The 15876-nt window shown below is 41.2% G+C and overlaps 1 long non-coding RNA gene across 1 annotated transcript; it reads left to right on the top strand.

Moving 5' to 3' along the window:
• The first annotated feature begins 6496 nt into the window (after nt 1-6496).
• On the top strand, nt 6497-12245 carry LOC121136070. Its single transcript, XR_005873182.1, has 4 exons — nt 6497-6755; nt 9078-9135; nt 9566-9744; nt 12088-12245. It is a non-coding gene; the product is annotated as an uncharacterized LOC121136070 (long non-coding RNA).
• The last annotated feature ends 3631 nt before the right edge of the window (nt 12246-15876 follow it).

Here is a 15876-nt window from a genome sequence, read left to right as displayed (position 1 = left end):
TGGCGCACAACACCCATACATATAAAACACTAAAATTATTTTTAAAAAATTAAACTCAAACCAGGCTTTTTACATGTAAGTGCAAGTATTTTCAATAGTTCTAAAAAATTAATGTATATTCATTGTAAAACAATGTTTCATTATGATATTTTCATACATAGATACTCTGTGTTTTTCTCATAGGGTCTCTTCCAAATAGTCCCTGCCTGTTGGTCCTTTTGCTTTTCCTAAAATTAATCCCCTTTCTACTTTTAAATATATGTGTATTCCAGCACAGACTAATAAATTATCATTTTTCCATCATTCCTATTTTCACTAATTTCTGAGTCCAAAGAACATTTCCAAACTTGTCATTGACTGGTTTATCCATTCATTCTTTCCCTTGCTTGACTAACATAAGCTACTTGGATATGAGTGTGTTCTGTAAGTCACAACACTGTAAAAGCCACAGATACATATACACATATATGTATTTGAATGTAAATTATGCATATGAAAGGAAAAGAAGTAGACAGATCTGGTTCTGGCCTATTTCACTTATCACGGTAGATGATCTCCAGTTGTATCTGTCTTCCTGAAAATGACATAATCTGGTTTTTCTTTATGGCCAAGTAAACCCATGGTACATTTGTGTACCATATTTTCTCCAATCTCTAGAACACTGTGCCCATTTTCATAGTACTAAAGTGCAACTCCACGGCCATGAGAGGCCTTTCCGCCATCTGTCTTCCTCAGATTCTTTCTTCAGGGTTTTAAAGCCTGTGTTATAGACATCCTTTACCTCCCTGCTAAGTGTAGTCATAGTCTTTTCTCTTTCCCTGATTATTTCATGTTCTCTTTCCCCTGAGCTAACATCTACAAAATAATAGAATCCACCATCATTGTAGTTTGCCCTTAACCTTCATTATCCTCAGAGAGTTTTCCTTCTCTCATTTCAGCAGCAACCTGTTTTTCTTTTAACTGACCAGGTTTAATCTCCCTACAAAGCACAATTCTGGCGGGGGTGGGGGGGCTGGGAGCTGGGGGTAGAAAATATGAATGAAGGAAGTTACTTTCTCTTCAACTTCTTAACAATGGACCTGTGTTATTGTAGGAAGCACCACACATTGATAATTCCAAACATCTTCACCAATTCAGTAGGCTATACAACTGTATCAGGCTAGTTGGTTTTGGATGATGGGTGTACATGATCAGATTAACGGTTTCCATAGCTCAAAAATTTTAGTTACACTCTCTCGGAAACTGTGTAAATAGAATATCATGACAGTGGACAGGGATGTTGTGGCTGTACTTGCATAAACACAACTGAACTGTAAAAGTGAATTTATGCCCAACAGCTTGTCTATTACAGTAAAAAAAAAGTTCTTCATGGTGGGAAGGATGAACTACTCAATCTACCAGCAAAAGATTGCCTGACCCCTTGATAAATGGTACTACACATTGGAAAATCAAAGTTTAGGTTCTGCTCTTGGTAATTTAGCCACTCAACAGCACCAACAGATGGATTAGTTCAAAAGGGGGAATCCATGTTGTTGAGTTTGTGCTTGTCTTATTCTATTCTGGGTTCTCTATTGCTGTGAATAGATACCATGACCATGGCAACTCTTATAAAGAAGAAATTTAACTGGGGTGTCAGCTTACACTTTCAGGGGCTCAGTGATTATCATCATGATGGGGAGGATGGCATTGTGCAGGCAGAGGTGGTGCTGGAGCTGAGAGTGCTACATCTTGAAAGCAACAGGAAGTCAACTATCACACTGAGGGAAGTTTGAGCAATAGAAACCTCAAATCCCGCCCCAACAGTGACACACTTCCTTCAAGAAGGCCACACCTCCTCGTAGTGCCACTCCCTTTGGAGGCCATTTTCTTTCAAACCACCACAACTTCTATTCCTGCCATCGTGGACAGTTTGGGCACAGATCCATTAAACACAGTGTGTGGAAAGATAAAGAATGATGGCCACAGGACATCTTGTCTACCTCTATTACAAGGCCTCTCCCAGGGTATCTGTGCTTGGTAAGTATTCATGCTAGTTCCTTTGTGCTCATTTTTCAAACATCCATTCTTCAAGTATCCCTTCATCAAGCTCCCTTGTCATGTCTTTCAAACATGTTCTTTTCAAGTTTCTGACTAATGACTAAAGATCTGCCTCTCACAGTAAATGCAGCCCTGTGTCACAGGCCACCTCAACTTCCTGGCCATAGTGACAGCAAGATACTCTGCTCAAGGTCCTAATGTCTTAATGTCTAGGATTTGTCTTGACTATTCCTCTTCAGCAGCATCCCCCAAGTGAATGTGCTTGTGCTAGCAAAGATAGAGATCCTTTTATGAATGAAGTTCAAACTATCATTCTTCCGTCTCTGTGTTATATGGAGCTCCCCATACAACTGTTAAGTGAAAGGTAAGGAAAAGACCACAAGGCAGCAAAAGTAGATGCTACAGCCAGTAGGTGCCAGAACGATGTAGGCATTCATGTAAAACCTTGTGTCTTCTGGACTCACTCGAGTCTGAACTTACAAATAATTTCCATTTGATGACGGACAGCTGTTGTACATGTCCAGCTTTGGCACAACATTTAATGTATTGCCCAAACAACTATGGTTCATGATGGGCAGTGACAGTAACCATTTAGAATCCCATATTAATCATTCCATTTCTAGCAGGGCACAATAGAGCAAGATATGAACTTCTCAAAAGAAGAATAAGGTTCTATCAGTAGAAATAAACATAGTTGCAAGCTCAGATATTTGTTCAATAAATTTCCTGTTAAGTCTTCCTTAAAGAAGCCATGCAACATTCTTAACCACTGACACTTTGGGTGCCACTGGGCATAATAGAGTGGCCTAGTGACTCACAAAACTCCTGCAGAGCCTTCTTCTGACCCGGGCAATTCCCAGAAGCAGCAGTCAGGTGTGTAGATGGTGTAGATGAGCCAGACTAGTGCTTATGAGCAGGCTTTCTGTTGTCTCCAACATATTGGATTTCAGTCTACCTTAACACTGGAGGACCATACAGTCAAGGTCGGCACAGCAGTGGCCCACTTCCCTGTACGAGAGTTTTGCCTTGGTCATTTTTCTTGTCACTGTATAAAGTAGTAAAATAGCCAACCAAATACATTTGAGGGAAGAAGTGTTCATTTTAGCACATGGTTTACAGCAACACAGTTGTCACAGCAGGGAAGGCACTTGTCTTGTATGTTATTATGAGTTAAAATACACTGTCTCCAAATTCAGATGCTAAAGCCTTTGATGACTTTGGTGTTGGTACCCTAGCACAGAGCTGTCTTTGAAAACAAGATCTATAAGGTAATTAAGTTGAAATTAGGTTGTTAAGGTAGACTGAAATCCAATATGATGGCGTTCTAATAAAAGGGAAATCTATACACAAATAGGGAAAATGTGAAGATGAAGAGAAATGAGATATTTACATATCAAGGAGAGAGGCTTGGGACAAATCATTCTCTTACAGTGCTTAGGAATAAATCAACCCTGCTAACACAGTGGTCTTGGACTTCAAGCCTCTAGAACAATGGGTCTCAACCTGTGCATTGTAACTTCCTTGTGGGGGCCAGAACAACCCTTTCACAGGGGTCACATACCGGATATTTACAATTCTTAACACTAGCAAAATTACAGTTGTGAAGTAGCAGGAAAATAACTTTATGGTTGGAGGTCACCACAACATGAGGAAGTGTACTAAGGGGCCGCAGCAGTAGGAAGGTTGAGAATCACTGCCCTAGAATAAGAAAGGCAAATTTCTGGTGCGTAAGCCACCCAGTCGGTGAGACTTTGTTACAGAAACTCTAACAACTAATATGTGCAAAAGAGAATACTAAATCAATAAGGACAGGAATGGTTGTCATTTTGCTTATTGATACACTGTAAACACTTAGTACACCATCTGGCAGGTAGCAGATTTCCAGTAAACATTGACTAAGGGAACTTACAAAGCAAATTAGTAAGAGTGCACATTAGACAAATCTGTTAAGTACCGACAATGCTGTCGTGATAAAGGCTCACCACCACTATAAGCCCCTAAAGCTGGATTGCTGATGTCTTACCACATACTGTGACGTAACAGATCTGCCACACCCCAAATGAACAAATCCCCCAGTGCTGACTCACATCCTAGAGCAATTTCCTGAGAAAAAGAAGAGACAAAAAAGACCTACTGTGGTGCAGTAAATTAGCATTACCTCACCCAGAGAAATACATCAGATGTGCCACCCTGGACAGAATGGCACAAATTTGATGCTTGTTATTCCTGTTTCTGCCAGGCATCTGATCGGCCGGCAGCATTAAAGGAAGCAAGTGCAGCCTGGTCAGCAGTATAGAGTTCTCCATAACTAAGAACTTCCTGTTCCTATTGAAGCATTTCTTATGAGCACAGGAAAAAAGACTGATTAAATTCCATTAGGACTCATTCAGTTATGGATTCATAGCACATCTTTCAACCACACCTCTGTGTCTTAATGTTATCATTATCATTGTGATCAATCAGTATTTAATTAGGTGGCCTGAATATGCTAACCAAACACCAGCAACATAAAAGAAAACGCAATAAAAATGTATATTCTGCTTTTTAGCTACAAATGCTATTTTCATTTTTCTTTTGTGGAATCTGAGAGAGGAGGAGGAGGAGACAAGCACAATCTGAGAGTGAATCGGGATGACTGTCAGCTCATCTATTAAAAAAGAAAATAAAACTCTATAGTTGCACATAGGAGTAAATGGGAGAAAGGAGGCATGTGAACTGGGGTGTGGCTTAAGATCAGGGGTTGAGGAAGCTAGCATTAACCGGTGCTTCACAAATGACAATAGATACCAATCATATACTAATGAAAGGGCCTCAAGTTCCTCTTGCCAGAGATTAGAATTTGTCTCCATTTTAGCAAGTAGGAACTTTCTTCAAGCCCCTGATGGAATGGGAATTTGTCTAAATGCCTGACTTTGGGAAGAAAAGTTACCATGGCAGGCTTAATAAAAACCAGCTAAAAAGTAGGCCCAAGTTTTAGTTTACTGGCAGGTAGCACCTGGCTCCAGGAAAAGCCATAAACTGATATCATCCAGGGAGGGCCAACATCTACGGGGATGTACCTGACATTCCCAAACATCCCAACCATTAGATAAGACCACCAGATGTCCCTGAGTTTAGAACACACCTATTCCCCTTTCACCAAGACACCCCCAGACAAATAAGGGTTTTGAACCCAGTAAATCCCCTCACCCCCAACTTCTACCATGATTTAAAAAAAAAAACCTACTCCAACCAGGTTGGGCACTCTCTGCTCTCTGCTCTCAACAGACGGAGAGTCCAAGTTCCAGCTTGAATAATGACTCTTTGCTTTTGCGTATGAGTACGGACTCCATGGTGATTTTGGTGGGACCTCATGAGCTGGGCATAACATTTGGGGGCTCCCTGGGATTTCCAAACTCACAGGGACCACTGCCTGTTGGAGCCTTCGGTCAGTTTTCTGTGTTTACTTTCACTTCGTGTCTTTCAGTTTTGGGTGTCCTTTCGTAAGCAGGTCAGAGTTTGTAGTAGCCTGTCTACACGGATGCTCAAGAGACGACAGGTAGAGTACCTGGGAGACAGCTCAGGACTCTTTTGGGTGGGATTATATCCCATTTGTTTTTTTGTTTGTTTGTTTGTTTGTTTTTTGTTTTTTTGGGGTTTTTTTGTTTGTTTGTTTTTACGAGACAGGGTTTCTCTGTTTTGGAGGCTGTCAGTCCAGCCTGGTCTCGAACTCACAGAGATCCGCCTGCCTCTGCCTCCCGAGTGCTGGGATTAAAGGCGTGCGCCACCAATGCCCGGCTGTACATCCCATTTGTTAATTCATATAGATGATCAAGCCCCTCTCATGTTACGATTTTGTCTCCAAGCATCAGGAGAGACATTTGTTGTCTTGTATGTTGTTGTACTATTTGTTCTCTTTTTTATTCTGTATGAACATGTGAACAGTGTGTTCATAGTATGCTTGCTTTATGCCTGGTACGTGTGCTGGTTTTAAAATCTGTAAGGCTCGTGACTCCAGAAAGAAACTGTTCTGGAGAACATCACATAGTCTGACACAGGTTTCCATCTGCCTGAACATTTTCTCAGACCCACTTGTCCCTGGTTCCCAAGACCCCCAACATGTGAGCATTTTGAAATCTCAGTCGATGTGTGAGCGCTCTTTGTCTTGGTCTGTCATTTTGTTCTGTCTGTCACTGTTCTGTTCTGTGTTCTGTGTTTCTTTGTCGGGATAGTTGTCTTGTTTCTATTTGTGTATACTAACCTCCTTTATTTTCCTGAAAGGGATGAGGCAAATAACCTCTACCCCCCTCGAGAATTACATTGAAAAGAGACCACATACCTCTGTTGTTCTCAGCCTGTAGTCCGAGGACAATGTGGGCAGGCTGCGGCAGGCTTGCCCTGGCATGCCATACAAGCATGGGCATGGCTGTGGGGCTCATGTGGCTGGGCAGCTGGGATATGCAGTCTTGCTGTTCAGTGTTACAGCAGAGCTGCCAGTCACAGCTTGCAAGGGGCAGGTGTGCCCCAATAGGATTTCAAACGCTGAACAGAGAGTCTGGGGCTAATTACTATAACCAGAGAGGCTCACAATCATCTGCCACCATGCTGGTGGATGGGGTTCCAGTGACCTGCCCTGGGGACTGCTCACCTCCGACTTCTGTCCAAACCTGACTGAGGTTTGGCTCTTGGTGACTGTGTCGTGATGCTGTAGTGCTGCCTTGGTCATTCAGATCCAAGAGGTTATAAATATCTGTCTTCATTTAAAGGGGTCGGGTATAAATTCTTATTGGTTAGGGTGAGAAAAACAAACTACTGTTAGTCTCAGATGCTTCACAATGGTACAGGTTGTTATGTGTTGATGCAAATTTAGAGAATTTTTGTTATGGTATAGGCATGTTTCTGTTCTTGTTTAATATATTGTGGCCATAAAATATATTCTAGACACTGAGGAAAACCATAAGAAAGACGTTGGTGAAAGTTTTAGGTTGTCTGGGAATTCGAGAGAGAGGGCAGGAAAAAGAGGAATTTGTCTGAAGTAAAAATGCCTGAGGGATCAGAGGAATGGACTGAAGTTATGTAGAAGGTTGTAGAAGGCCAGAGGGGATGTGAACTATGTTTGCTATGGTTTCTCATATCTGCAAATACTAAATTTGAAAAGAAACCATAAAATAAGCTAGAAATTTGACTATATTAGGTTAATTCTGATTGGAAAGTTTTGTTTGTCTTGTTGAGAAGTTTGTCTATTTCTGGAGAAAGTTGTGTATGCCTATTTTGTTAGAAAGTTTTGTCTGTGTTTTCTCCTTTAACCTCTCTGAGATTGGCTGCATATGACATTTGAAATGTTTAAGTTTGCTGCAATGAACTGTGACCATTCCTAACAGCAATCTCTGGAAGTCTCCAAAAAGATGATGGGGTCCCACAAAGACGATGTCTACCTGGATGTTGGTAAATCCACTAAGCTAACAAACTCCATCCAAAGAGTGTTCAGAGCAGTTTGGACTACAAACTGCTCTGAACAATTTCAAGGCAGTTAGCTAAGATGGTCCATCCTCATAGACTACTCACTCCAGGACTTCAGATAAGCTTTGTATTTGCCCACCACACTGAGATGAACCCCAAAGACTTGATCGTTATCTCCATTTTCTCAGGGTGCCCTAAAGATACCATCACCCCAGACAACACAACGTCCACATTCCCAAAAGGTGGGGTAGATGGTTTTGGTCAGTAGGTGGGTTATGGATGTCTATCATTGTTTAAGGAGTTGCTTACAAGTTGTTATTGGTCATGGTCAGGGAAGAAATTAAGCAAGGGAGGTTGGATTCAAGGATCTCTTCCTGAAAGAAAAAAAAAGACGTATAGGAATGATAGGGAAAAAAAGACAGGTTTTGAATCTAAACTTAAAAGCAACTATTCATCTCAAATATTTTACATTGGTATGAATTCTTGCATATTGATACAAATTTAAGGTTATTTTTGTTAGAACATATTTTATATATGTTTCTACTCTTGTTTAAGATATTTTTATATTGATATAAATTTAAGGTTATTTTTGTTATACTGTATTATATGTTTCTATGTCTTGTTTAATGTATTATACCTATGCAGCTCATTGAAAAATGCCAAGTTCTAGTCCTTGAAAGCTATTTATGATAATACAGGTTAGTAGTTAGTCATCTATAACAATCCAACTTACAGTCATGTTAGTTATATTTTCAAGGTCAATCAATCTATTTGTTTTAAATAGACAAAAGTTTCCCAAACTCATCAGAGATTTACAGAATATGTCATTTCATTGTTTTATTTTTTAAGTTTTTAAATTTCGTATTTAAATTAGAAACAAGCTTGCTTCACAAGTCAATCTCAGGTCTCTCTCCCTCCCCTCCTTCCCTGCCTGCCACCAACCCCCCAACCCCCCAACCAATCCCCACTCGACTCTCCAGGGAGGGTGAGGGGACTATCCAAAGTCTGTCAAATCCAGGGCAGGGCCTAGGCCCTCTCCCATGTGTCCAGGCTGAGAGAGCATCCCTCCATGTGGAATAGGTTCCCAAAGTCCATTAGGATATCAGGGATAAATACTGATCTAGTACTCAAGGCCCCAAAGATTGCTGAGGCCTCCTCACTGACACCCACGTTCAGGGGTTCTGGATCAGTCTCATGCTGGCCTCTCAGCCATCAATCTGGGGTCCATGAGCTCCCCCTTGTTCAGGTCAGCTGTTTCTGTGGGTTTCACCTGCCTGGTGATGACCCCTTTGCTCATCACTCCTCCATCTTTGCAACTGGTTTCCAGGAGTTCAGTTCAATGTTTAGCTATGGGTGTCTGCTTCTGCTTCCATCAGTCAATGGATGAAGGCTCTAGGATGGCATACAAGAGGGTTGTCAATCTCATTATCGGGGAAGGGCATTTAAGGTAATTTCTCCACTATTGCTGAGAATGCCAGTTGGTGTCATCCTTGTAGATCTCTAGAAATCTCATTAGTGCAAGATCTCTCCTCAAACCTATAATGACTCTCTCTATTATGGTGTCTCTCATCCTGCTCTCCTCTATTCTTCCCCTAATATAGCCAGAACCTGGAAGCAACCTAGATGCCCCTCAACTGAAGAGTGGATAGAGAAAATGTGGTACATTTACACAATGGAGTACTACTCAGAAGAAAAACAACAACAAAAAAAATGGAATCTTGAAATTTGCAGGCAAATGGATGGTACTGGAAGAAACCATCCTGAGGGACGTAACCCAGTCACAAAAAGACAAACATGATATGTACTCACTCATATATGGATTTTAGACATGAAGCAGGGGAGTGCCAGCATACAATTCCACCACCAGAGAGTCTGGGAAATAGGGAGGACCCTAAGAGAGATATGCATGGTACCCCAGAGAAGGGGAATGGGACAAGATCTCCTGAGTGGACTGGGAGCATGTGGGGAGGGGACAGGGAGCTGGAGGAAAGTGAGGGGGAGAAGAGAAGGGGAGAGGAGGACATGGGGACATTTTAATGTTTTAATAACAAGGCTTTTCATGACAGTAAGACATGTCTGTTCCTGGCAGCACCAATTTACTCCAAAAGAGGATGACAGGCATTGAAAAACCTCCAAACAGTTTGTTTTCACTTGTGGCACAGTCACTGGGCAAAGAAACTGTCCTTGCCTCTACTGCTGACATATGCTGTCCAAATTGGACGACCAGGACACAAAAGAAGGCAACTGCTGAATCTTTGCTATGACAAGGTTAGACAGTCCTTCAAAACTCCTGCTTCACAGAAAAGTCTGTCAAATATTCTAGGCCTGTAGGCCAAAGGTGGATGTCCCAACATTGCAGAGGAACCTTGAGTATGTGATGACTAGGTTAGTGATAGCTTTGCCAGTTAACAACTTCCTCCCTACAAGGTTACAATCAACCACTTGGTAGTTCATTAGTCATATCTGCCTTGTTCACAGGCTCCATAGTAAAGGATAAAAACACAGAAAAAGATTTAAGATGTATAAATGCAAGTTGTAAATGTGTAAGTAAATGACTTAAGGCATGTGAAGATGCTTTGGATTTCTGTCCCCTTTCTATGCTGTTGTTGTACTGGGATTTCAGAGGTTCAGAGCTTTAGCACTGATAAACTGACAAGAGCAATGAGTACTCACTATCCAGTCATAAGCTCAAGATTTTAAACTTCCTTTGGTTGTCTTGTAAGAATAGACTCTAAGGTGTGTTTCATCAGGCTAAAACCAGGCTCTCTCGACATAGGGAAAATGTTCATTCCTTTTAACCCAAAGCCGCATGCAGTCTCTGCTGTGACACCAAGGTGTGAATCTGTTCCAGCTGTTTTACAGACACCTGCATGTTCCTGGGAAAAGAGTGCTGCTACTGTATCAACAAATCTGGCCTGATGTAAACTAATATCGAGTCATTCCTCAAACATCTCTGCTCCGTTCTTTCTAGCGGTCTTCGCTCTTCCCATGGCTAGCCCGGATCATAAGGCTGGTGGTACTAGTCTGTCTTTGTTTTCTCCTAGCACCGTGCCTTGTCCCCTTCCTCTAGGAACAGATCCATGAGGTCTCCAGAATGGCAGTTAACCAAATGCTTCTTTACCCATGCCTCCTGCTGAGCACTAACCCACCAACTCCCAACTCCCCCTACCCAAGTTGTCCCATGCCAACATGAAGCAGCCAAATTTGAATTGGTGCCGATTAACCCAAAAAGGTTGTGGTATTTGGTTGAGACCTCCAGCTTGCCCCTGCACTGTCTGGGCAGCCCCATTCCTGTGTCTCTCCAAACTCTGCCTGCACAGAGAGCCTCTGAACAAAGGGAAGGCACCAAAAAGTATAGTTCCACATTCTTGGCTGCTACTGCAGCTTCCTCCCCTGAAGCTGCCAGCAGCCCAAGTCCCCTCCTACAGCTCTCAGTTCTTGACCATGTGTGGGCACAGACCCAGCTTGTGGCATACATGTCATCACTCCTTACCTACAACCTATACAATCTCTTTGCTTTAGTTCAGATGGGTAGCCTCTCCAGCCTCAATCCCTGAGACTGGAGAATTCACCCAGGAGTTGCTTTACTCAAATAAACCTATTGTTATACCTTTTCAATTTGGCATGATCTGACTTAATGCATCTGCAGAGAAACTTACTATGGGAGCAGAAAACCTATTAAATACTGCTGTGAACCTGAGTAGACCTTAGGAACTTATAAATCTTAATTATCAAATATCAAGTATATGTTGCTTATCTAAATTTTCTAGAATTTTGGTGTTAACTTGGGTAAGAGTAGGCAAAGTTATCATGCTATATGGCTCCACAGTGGCAGGAATTTTGTCCAAAGAATATTTTGCTTACTTAGAGACGCTGCCATCATATACATTTTCATCCTTCACCAGAAGAAAGGGCACAAGGGAACTCCCATAACACATAGTGAGATTCATTAAAAACCAAAGTTAAAAGGTGCTGGAGAACTGTGATCTGAAGAGTTAAAATTCTGGAACTTTGTCAGTTAGCAATGGTTCGTGCCATAAAGGGCAGAGTAACCAAAATGACTGGATTATAAGGAAGGGCAGCTGGGGGGTAGGGAAGCCCAGGCCCTGGGCTGGAGAAGTTTAGGGCAGGGGGTGGGGTAGGCCAGCCATTCCCTGTAACAGGTCGGGACTGAAGGATTCTGGGAGAACCTGGCAACCAGGTCTGCTTTGATATGCTAGATAGGTACCTCAGTTGCCTGGAATTGAGATGTAACAATATACACATAATTAAAAATAAAACATTTTTTAAAATTCATCAAAATTATGAAAGGGCTGCAGAGATGGCTCAGCAGTTAAGAGTATTCGTATCCTTGCAGAGGACTGGGTTCAGTTCCCAGTACTCACATGGTGGTTTATCACCATCTATAACTCCAGGTCCAGGACATTTAACACCTTGTCCTGAGATCTGCAGGCACCAAAGCACACGTGTGGTACAGACACATCCAAAGCAAAACACTGACATATAAAAAAATGGGGGGGGGGTTCCAATAGGTTTGTTAGAAGTGATAAAATTGTAAGCAATTTTCTTTTCTACTTATTCATAACTTACCTAAGTTTCCATTTTTTTAAGGCTAAAGTTTGTAAAAAGAAGTTCTTAATTGCTCTAAATAATGAAAACCTGGAGTCAGATATTGAGGAAAATGCTGAGAGATCAGAGAGAAGAAGGAGCAAGCCAAAGCCACCTTTACCTCCTTAGCATCTCAGGGGACAAGAGAGCGAGTTCCTGTTTCTCCCTGCTTATATACTGTCTCCACCCAACCTTCTGACTTCCTGTCTGTCTGTACAGACCTCCAGACCTCAAGTGACAAGCTCCATCTTCTGATCTTCAGACAGGCTTTATTTGTACAAGCAAGATATCACCACATATCCCACTTTTTGTCTAAAAATGAAAAAGTTGTAACTAATATAAGAAAAACTATATGTAATAAGTGTATACAATATATACAGGTACTAAGTATATTAACAATGTCTAGTCCATTAGCATTTGACAAATTCAGAGAAAATACTCCATTATCTATTCTTTCTTGATTAGTCCAAAGTTTTATACCTAATTTACTTTCTATTCTAGTTTGCATCAAATTATCCTTTAATGTCTTTCAAAACTATTGCACTTACCACATCTTTAGTCAGTTTTTTGACTGAGTCTGGTAAACAAGGAAAACTGTAACTATGCTATCTAGTCTTCAACTCCCTCAGAGAACCGAGGAGGAAATAATATTAACCGAGTAAGCAGGAAGTACAAGCAAATGACTTCCAAAAAAAATGTGAGAAATGACAGACACAGCTGGCTGCCTGGACAGTCACCCAAGGTTGCTCTGCGACATTGGGGCTTCCATCTTTGACCTATAGGCCTAGCATCTATGACATATTTTTCTGTGAGGCAGGATTTTCTGAAGGACTAGACCACTTGGTCTTGACAAGGTTTGCAGTTACTCTTTTTGGTGTCCTGTTTGTCCAGTTTGGACGACACTCTGTCAGCAGTTGAAACAAGGGCACTTTCTTGCCCAGTGGCTTACCCTTGCCACAGAGAAAGCAAACCCCATCTTTCTTTGATGTCCTTCATCTTCTCCAACATAGATTGGTACTTCCAGGAGCAGACTTGTCTCATTGTCATAAAAAAGAACCTATGTTATTAAAACACCTTAAATGTCATATTCTGTATATCAAATGAAGTGTTTGAAGATGACCTGCCTTTCTAAAATAGCTGTTTGACCTTGTAAACATACCTAATGTGACTAAAAGTTTGATTGTAATAGCTAATTACTGAGCCACATTCCCTTATTATCCTATATAGTTGATGATAATAACTGATGGGGCATGTCCTTCTGTATGCTATAGAAATAAATACTTTGCATTGTATGGATTTTGGTTTATTGATACAAATTTTTTTGTTTTTTACAAGACAGGGTTTCTCTGTATTATTTTGGAGGCTGTCGGTCCAGCCTAGCCTCGAACTCACAGAGATCTGCCTGCCTCTGCCTCCCGAGTGCTGGGATTAAAGGCGTGCGCCACCACCGCCCTGCTTTATTGATACAAATTTAAGGTCAATTTTACTATACGTACATTTATATTCTTGTTTAGGTATTGTGTTTATACAGCTCTTTTAAAAATGTAATGTATAATTAAATACGGATTATAGATAGTGACCTATAATAGTCAAAACTTATAGTAATGTTAGTTAGATGTACAGAGATATGTTTCAAATGGATAGGTATCCTTCAAAACTTTTCAAAGATCTATAGAATATGGCATTTAAAATGGTTTATTAGGATTTTTCATGACAATAACCATTCCTAGCAACACCAATTACATCAGAGAGGAAGATAGGCATCAAAGAAACTTGTTAAGGAGTTTGCCTTCAATGTGACAAAAATGTCCTCACCTTCTGACAGTAAGCATGCTGTCCAAACTAGACAAGCAGGTTACAAAGGAAAGTGACTGCGGAACTTGTCAAGAGACAGGATGTTCCTTCTGGGTTCCTGCTTTACAGAAGAAAGCAACTGACAAACCTTGCCAGTACAAGACAGAACAAATTCCTACTTCATTAGAAAGTCTGCCAGACACTGTGGCCTATGGGCTGAAGATGGCTACCCCAATGTTACAGAGAAACTTTGGGTGACTGTCCAGGCAGCAAGATGTCTCTGTTAATTTTAGTTTATATATTATCTTTCTGAGGTCTTTGATGGAATTGAAGACAGGTAGTTATGGTTATTATTTTCATAAGTTATGATAAAAGATAAGTTACATGTATAACTTTAGACTCACAAAGAAAGAATATTTTCTTTAAATTTTGACAAATTTTAATGTACTAAATACTGTTAACTATAGCTCTTGCTTGATAACTGTTTTGTTATCTATAATTTTACTATGTTAAAGTTAAAACCTTCCTTTTTATTTAGTCAGAAAAGAGGAGATGATGGGGGATGTCTTTCTGTATTCTGTGAATATGTTTCTCTTATTAGTTGATAAACAAAGCTGTTTTGGCCACTGGGCAGGCAGGCAGGATGTAGCCAGGCAGGAAGTATAGGCAGGTTACCAGACTAGGAGAATTCTGGGAAGAGGAATGCAGAGAAGCAGTCATGAGGGAGACACCATGTAGTAGCTACCAGGTATTCACCAATAAGCCCAAGATCATGTGGAGATATATGGATTAATAGAAATGGGGCAATAATTAAGAGAGAGCTAGCCAGTAAGAAGCCTGAGCCATCAGCCAGACAGTTTATAATTCATATAAGCCTTTGTGTATTTGGGCCTCAATGGTTGTGGGTCTGGGTGGGACAGAAACGTCCACCTACACACAACACCTTTCCTCTGCTTCAGTGGTCCACAGCGTCACTGGGATCTAAACTCCCATCCTTATGACTGGGGAGCAAGCCATATCTCCAGTCCTCTTAGAAAATTCTAACGTCTAATCATTCTGGAAGTTTTAAAGGGAGATATTTGCGCCGTGTGTGTGTGTGTGCGCGCGCGCGTGCACAGTCATGTGGGTGTGCATCTGTGTGTTGCCTGAGTGCTTTGCATGTGTGTCTGGTCTTCTCAGAGGCCTCAAGAGAGCAGATGCATCCCTTGGAGGTGATGTTACAGGTGGCTGTGAGCTGCCCTGTGTGGGCGCTGGGAACTGAACTCTGAAAGAAAAGAAGTGCTCCTACCCACTGAGGCCCCTAAAATTTATTTTTAAAGTTTATTTAAACCAAGCATTCACAGAGAATTTGTGATTGCCAATATATAACAGTGTTACTGGCAAGTGTCCGTCAAAATATTTAACTCAGAATTGGAAACTCTCATCTATTCCCAAAAGTTTGTTCTTCATCTGGGGCTGAGAATTAATGCTAGAACTGATGCAATCTGAACTAAGTGCCGGCAAATGTTTACCCAAAGCTTCTGTCCCAAAGGGCGGTGCTTCAGAAATGACGCTGGCTGAGATTGCCTTGAGAGTTCTGTTTCATAGCAGAGCAGTGCAGACAAATACTCTCTTCCAGTAAAAAGCTGTGAGACCTATATACCTTATCACAATATGCAAGGTGGTTGAATTTCCTATTTGCTCTGCTTCCCTGAGAAGCACAGCAGATACAGGAGGTTCATGCCTCTGGGCCTTACTTATGGCAGAGTGGAGGAATAAATGAAGCTGTGGAGTTTATCAAGGATGACTCCAAGAGAACAGACCGTTAAACTACTATAGCCCTCTCCTTCTCTACAAAACAGCTGATCTATAAAGGTCTAATAATGTGATTATATGAGCTGTGACACCATCCCCAGGACTATAAACAGTTCTTTGCATGTATGTGACCTATTTTATGGGAAGTCAACTGGGGAGAGCTAAATCACAAGGTTTAAAAATCTAGAACCTTCACCCTCAAAC

The sequence above is a fragment of the Mesocricetus auratus genome, unplaced genomic scaffold, assembly GCF_017639785.1.
Source record: "Mesocricetus auratus isolate SY011 unplaced genomic scaffold, BCM_Maur_2.0 Super-Scaffold_100047, whole genome shotgun sequence".
NCBI lineage: Eukaryota > Metazoa > Chordata > Mammalia > Rodentia > Cricetidae > Mesocricetus > Mesocricetus auratus.
Note: the sequence above shows the minus strand (reverse complement) of the source record. Positions and strands in the feature narration are given on the sequence as shown.